Consider the following 6,000-nt stretch of genomic DNA (forward strand, 5'->3'; position numbering starts at 1 on the left):
AATTTCTAACTGAATACACTGAACCCCTCAGGTCTTGATTAATCAGCATGGAACAAAAATACAGCTCAATATACAGAAATTAATTAGGGATGTCAATCACATGGACTGTGTTGCAACTGCAGACTGAGAGGTCAAGAAGCCACAAAGAGCCAGCCACCGTGCCTGTGCGCTTTTTAGACTTACGTGTGTTCCTTATTGTGGCAAGAAAAATAAGAATTATCATCCCAATTTTACAATTGAAGAAAGTGAAATTCAGAGAGGCTTGAATAATTTGCCCACAGTGGTTTAACTAGTGTCTAGAGATTTTTCAAACCCAGTTACTTTCCGCTGTGTCTTAGGAAGCCTCCCCCAAATGCACTATTTTCTCTTAATAAATAAATAAATAAATAAATAAATAACGATTCTGACTATTCACAACCTCAAAGCTATCTCTTGATTATTTATCTACCATAATTAAGCCAAAGAGTAAAGTTCATGTTGTATGGGGTTATCTAAAGAACTGGGATAAATGGAAAGGATCCAGTTGAGTCGAGAAAACTTGATGAGATGAGAGATTCTGCACCCAATTTCCCAAGAACTTCAACTTGTCTATACACTCAGTGTTCCCTTAGCAGTTACCTGGCTTGCAGTTCACCAGCTAAAACGATCATGAAGAAGATGTTAACCTTTTGATAAAGAAAGTGTAAAATGAGCAGGTCAACTACATGGAAGAAAGAGGAAGGCCCAAGCGAATCAGAGCATTTCTTTCAACAGAATCAGACACCAAAAGCAATTACTTCTGACACACAATACTTGACAGGCCTTTGGGGGATGTTTTTCAAAACCAAATTGTACAAGAGATCAGAAAAAGAAGACAGAACAAGTTTACAAATCCTTTATTTAGTAAGCATTGTTTATTACAACTTTTAATGTTCACTAATGCTCCATGTGAGTTCGTAAGCCTGTAAATGAACATCTCAATTTAAGATGTTCAATTCAATTCATTAATTTTACCCTGCTAGGCACTGGGACTGGGCTTCTTCGGACACTAGCTAGGCTCCCCCTTTTACCTACGTATTTAAAAAGACCAAAAATGGATCATTTTCCAAATGTCAGTATGAAGCACTGTACAATAACTAAACTAGTTTAGTTTCATTTAATAAGATTTTATTTTATAGCACGTGTACATATATATACGTATGTGTATATGTGTGTGTGTATATGCATATACACATGTGCATATACAGGACACCGCAATTGCTTTAAAAACTAGGTTTGGATTTTGCAAGTTTTTGCAAAACGACAGTGAATAACACAGGCATCCATTTTACAGTGACCAAATCTCCCCCAAACGTAGTGAGTTTTTCATACTCTACTTATCGTGACCGTGGAATAAAAATGGTTTTTAAATTGTTCTTAATGTGAATTTGTTTTCAAAAACACAAAAGCCAAAGAGAACACATCACATCTTAGACTATACCATGGTTTGTTCTGGTAAATCCAGTAAGATTAGAAAGATGCCTCCAAGGACAGAGTGGAAGCCCTCAGGGCTCTCGCAGTGGACATTCAAATTAGGGTGACCCAGCAGGAGAGGAGGTTCTCCCCAGCATGCCATAATGAGAGGATGAGCAAAGTTAAAGACAAAAATGCCACTGTCTGCTATGGTTATTGTTGGCGCATTTTGTCCAAAGGCCCATTAGCTCCTTTTCTCCACCTGCTAAGGACTGCCAAAAAAACTAGCCGGATAAAAGAATAAGGTAACTGATTATTTTTTCAAATTCAGCTTAAAAATGATCTCGCTGAAAAACCCATGACTCACTGAATTGGGGGCATACTGGAATACACTTGCTATCAAATCCCATCTATATTCTAACTCACCTCTCCCTCAAAAACATAACCTTAAGGAAAAAAGAAAAGGAAAAAAAAAAAAAAAGATAGCCCTCTAAACCATAATAAGCCGCTCAATACTAAAGACTAGAGACAGAGTACCAGCCCTATCAAGTACACACCCTCATCTATTAAACGTGGTCAGTATCAATATCCTTTTATTAAAAGGAACAAAAGAGAAGACTTCCATTTTCCTGCCACATGCTGTCCTATCAGGGTGTACTAAGAATACTTAAACATAAATTCTTTTAAGTATAACGGGCTATTGCAAAAATACAGTATTTAGCTATTTTATATCCATAAGTCACCTTTTGGATGGTAGAATAAAGAAGCCCAAAAAGAAATCTAAATGACCATAATCTGGTTATTACATCATTGTTAAGAAAACCGGCACCAAAGGTATATGTATCATGGCTTCTGCTGGAAATTGACCAAAAAAAAAAAAAAAAAAAAAAAAAAGGAAGCATTATGAATTCAATCGACCATCTTCACCCCTGCAGCCCCAGTAGCCTTCTTCCTTCTTCCTGCCCTATCAGTGATCTGCATCTCTGTGGGGTTGGCCTTTTGGGGTCCCGAGTAAGACAATGAGGCAGGAATCAAGAGAAAACACAGGGTTAGGATTCTGACAAGGTAACCATTTTCTCTGCCTTGGGTTTTGTAGGCCATCTTGTTCCTATAAACGCCAAAATGTCTTAATTTCTCCCAAGTAGCGACACTAGGGGCAGATAGCCACTGTTAGTTTTGAGGCCAATGTCCCTTAATGAAAGGACCAGCAGCAAAAATCTGTCAAATGGTTAATTGATGCAAATCGAGGGCCACCATCACTGCGGTGCAATATGTTGCAGAAAAGAGAACAATGGGCAGTACTAGAAAGGAAAAGAGCAGTATTCGGTCATTAAAATATTTAATCCACAGTTTGCTCTCATCACCAAGGATAATCTTTACTTTTTGTCAACTGAGATCGCTAAGAAAGCAAAAGATGAAAGATAACCTGGAAAAGAAGAAACATACACACAGAGGGGATAAAAGAAAAACTGTCATTTGGGTCCAAGGATTTCACGCAACATTTAGGGCAAACGCCTTTGTTCCTCGGCTTCGGAAGGGAGTGGGTGGGTGGGTGATGGAGAGATCAGATGGGGCTGCCGGGGCCCTCCACACCCTGCTCTCCGGCGCATGCGCGAGGCCAAGACAAAGGAATAGGTAATTACAGTCCCGATTCATTCATTTTGCCCGCAGTACCAAGGATCTGCTAGCCCTGGCTGGAATCCCGGGGAGGCCGATCCACACCCCTACAGCAAAACGACCACCTCGATGCTACTGTTGGATTTTAACCCGCGAGGTAGTGGCCTCGAGGGAGATCGAGGTGTGTCAACCCGTTCAAAGGCACTAAAATTGCACCCCTGAGCGCTGTGCTGATTTCAGCAGGGTGAAAATTACACAGGCACAGGCTGTCCAAGGAGTTCGTTTCAAGGCGGAAATGTCTCTGGGGAAGCAGATAAGGAGCTCAGCCGAGCATTCGATGAATATTCATGAAAGAATGCGGTTTGTAGCCGCGCGCTGTGTGTGCGGTCGCATCCAGGGACTCCGCAATGTTTTTTTTATTTGTCGATTGGGGGGGGGGGGGGGGGCGTGGGGACGGAGACAGGAACCGGGCGTCGGGTTTCAGCGTTAGCGCTTTCGGCAAGACCTGCTGAACCCCAAACCTTGGCTCACAGCGGAGCCGGGCCGTGGGGGGACCGCGCGCTGTCAGGTCCGCGCTCACACTCTCCCGGCCCGGGCCGCGAGGGTGGAGGCGAGGCGCCCCGGGCATCTCTGCACCGAAGCCTCGCAAAAAAATAAAATGCTCCGAGATGGCCCACAGGTTAGCGGGAAGGCAGTTCGGCCACGTCCGAGGCGGGGGGGGGAGGCTGTGATCCGCTCAGAGGTGCTTCGGCGGGCACGTTGTCGTGTGAACCTCGCATTCCTTGGCCACCGCAGGCCAGGATTCAGGAGTCCCCCGGGGTCAAGGAAACCCATTTGCTGAACCAAAGAGCCACCTCCTTCCTTGGGATCACACCAGATCCCCGTGTTCTTTCTCCCCCTACTCCCGCCCCACCCCACCCCCACCCTCCATCTCTCGCTGCTGCGCCCCTCTCTCCCAGCGCTCCCTCCCGGGCTGCGACTGGTTCCGATGACAGATACGCTCCCTTCCGCCCCACAAAACCGTCTCCTCGGGACCCGGTGCGTTTAAAGGGTTTCCCATTCGGCAATTTCCTCCTTCACGAGCAGCTGGATCCCGCTCGCTACCCACCCCGCATCTCCCGTCTACCAGACTCGCCACCCCCGCACCTTCCCACCCCGCGAGAGGCTGAAGCCACCCACTTCGGGCCCCCCCCATCACCCCACATCCCCGAAGTGCGACGGGAACCTCGCGGAGGGTCCCCCGCGTTGGGCGCCGTCTAACGAGGCCCGCGGCGCCCCACGCCCCCGGCCGCGGCGCCGAGAGAACAAAGGGCCTCGAGGTGGGGCGGGGGCGAACGGAGGCCCCCGGGCTGCCGGCGCCCCGGGTCCGCGGGGGCGGCGGGGCCGCCGGGGCGCGCCTCCTTACCGGCTCTGGGTGCCTGTGCCGGCCCTGGGTGAGCGCGGTGCCGCCGAGGGGCCCGGGTCGCAGGCGTCGTCCGGCCGGTGCCTGGCCGCTGGCGGAGGCTCTCTCCCCGGCTCGACGGCGGAGCCCGGAGCGAGGAGCGAGTTGGAGCGCTGCCGCCGCCGCCGTCGCCGCTGCCGCTACTGCCGCCGCCGCCGCCGCTGCAGCCTCTGCATTTCTCGCGCTCGCGCTCCCCCTCCCCTTCCTGCCCAGCGCCCTCCCCCGGCGCGTCCGCCCGCCCAGCCTCCCTCCTCCCGCGTACCCCGCCCGCCTCCCTCCCCTCCCTTCCCCTCCATCCCGGGCCCCGCCCGCCTCCCCTCACCTCCCCTCCACCCCGTCCCCTCCCCGCGTCCCGGTGGTCCCCTTTCCCCTTCTCCTCCCCTCCATCCCGCTGTCCCTCCTGCCAGTCTCCATCTGCCCTGCACGCGGGCTTCCCACTCCCTCCCCACCTCCCTCACCCTACCCTACCCTCCTCTCCTTTGCCGCGCCCCCCCCCCAACTACCACACCCCGCGCCGCCTCCCCTCCCCCGCCGCGCCGGGGCTGTCTGCGGGCACCTCTCTCTCTCTTCTCCTCTTTTCTCTCTCTCTGTCTCTCTCAGTCCTTTGGAATGGGTGGATAGGAAGTGCTCGGGCTCTCGCTCAGACTTCAGGGGCTGCGTGGCGGTGGTGAATGACGCCCCCTGCCACCTGCCACCCTTCTCAGCACCCCAATCCCGCTGGCGCGCGACGTCCGCCTGGGATTCCGATACCTGGACGGGCAGTGAGGTTGGGGGTGACCTGCCGAACCCCCTCAGCCCATCGAGACAGAGGTCCTCGGGGTTGAGGGAGGCTGCCAACGGCAGGCAAGTCCGGGCGGCGCCCCCCGAGGACCAGGCGCGCTGGGCGAGGCGGCTCCTTCGCACGCTGGGCTGAGCCCGGAGCTACGCGGCTGGGGACTAGCGACGCCGCCGAGGTCCGCCTTGGGGGGGTTGGGCAGCGTCGTCCCTGCGACCGTGCTCTCGGGACTTGGGAGAGGAAGGAGAAAGGACAAGAGCCCGAGGGAAGGAACCGTCGCTGTTTCATGTCTGTTCTTTAAAAGAGGCAACCAGTTCTCGGGAAGACTGGGTTAGCCGAGGCAACCGGTGCAGTGCTGCCCAGAAGCGCACAGGTCAAAGCCACGGCCAAGCCGTGTCGGGGTGCCCTGAGGCACCGCCACTTTCACACCGGGACATAAAATAACCACCAGCGTGGGGAGGTATGCCCACCTTGCTTCTCTGTTGGCCAGAAGCAAATGCAAAACATAACGGGACAACGCTTACAACCGCAGCTCTTTCATTAGACAAAAGCCAATTTTACCTTCCCGCAACCATCCGAACCTTTGGAACTTTTATTTGCGGCATTTTGGCGCCCTCTGGCTGTGCTCGGATTGCTTTCACGTTTGCCCACCTCCCGGTAGAGCGAAGGATGGAGCGGGGAGTTGTCCTTGAAGGTGGATCTGCCCTCCTGACCCGTGCCTGGATTTGGGGGTTGG

General features: G+C 52.1%; 1 protein-coding gene across 2 annotated transcripts in view; it reads right to left on the reverse strand.

Moving 5' to 3' along the window:
* Positions 1-5,342, reverse strand: part of BASP1 (brain abundant membrane attached signal protein 1) — a 56,009-nt gene extending 50,667 nt beyond the window's left edge. Inside the window, exon 1 of one of the 2 annotated variants that reach the window (XM_045441504.1) lies at positions 5,240-5,342. The gene's annotated coding sequence lies outside the window, so the exon portion shown is untranslated. Of the gene's footprint in view, positions 1-4,453; positions 4,703-5,239 lie in introns of those variants that run through there. The other variant, XM_045441494.1, reaches the window with a different exon arrangement.
* Positions 5,343-6,000: the final 658 nt, after the last annotated feature.

Source organism: Leopardus geoffroyi, chromosome A1 (assembly GCF_018350155.1).
Source record: "Leopardus geoffroyi isolate Oge1 chromosome A1, O.geoffroyi_Oge1_pat1.0, whole genome shotgun sequence".
NCBI lineage: Eukaryota > Metazoa > Chordata > Mammalia > Carnivora > Felidae > Leopardus > Leopardus geoffroyi.